This window comes from Arvicanthis niloticus, chromosome 10 (genome assembly GCF_011762505.2).
Source record: "Arvicanthis niloticus isolate mArvNil1 chromosome 10, mArvNil1.pat.X, whole genome shotgun sequence".
In the NCBI taxonomy this organism is placed as follows: Eukaryota; Metazoa; Chordata; class Mammalia; order Rodentia; family Muridae; genus Arvicanthis; species Arvicanthis niloticus.
In genome coordinates this window covers 38,731,820-38,732,376 of record NC_047667.1, presented here as the reverse complement: position 1 = coordinate 38,732,376, position 557 = coordinate 38,731,820, and positions in this window count along the sequence as shown.

The window sequence follows — 557 nt, the reverse complement described above, 5'->3', positions numbered from 1 at the left end:
CTTGTGGTTATTAATTGAAATTTCATCTAAGCAGAAAGTTATTTGTGACTATAAGCTTTGTGCTTAGAGATTGTGTGTGTCTTATCTATGGGAGCACATAAACAGTTTGCATCATTTAGTGAATGATTAGATGTGTACTCCTTTGCCAAATACATAGGTAATTGGGGTGTGTGTGTGTGTGTGTGTGTGTGTGTGTGTGTGTGTGTTTGTGTGCGCGTGCACTTGTGTGGCTGGTGGTGACTACATTTGGAAGAAGACTGTTGATAGCAGAAGAAAGATTGTTACTGTTGGTCTGTGTTTCCGTCTTACTGCTGGGATGCTAGATTGCTGACATGTCATCCAGAGAAGGCAAAACTCAGGGATTTTAGGCTGGGCTTCTTCCTCGATGCTGAACCGACATGCCCAATGACTCAGGGCCTGCAGTGAGTCCTGGTCGGGGGTGGAATCCAGCCTGGCACCAAGTGAGTGCCACAAGTACTAAGGGGCTGGAAGAGGGGGTCTTCTACAGGAGACTTAGGCTTTGTATGATGAAGGCCTCCACCAGCTGCTGTCCTTGA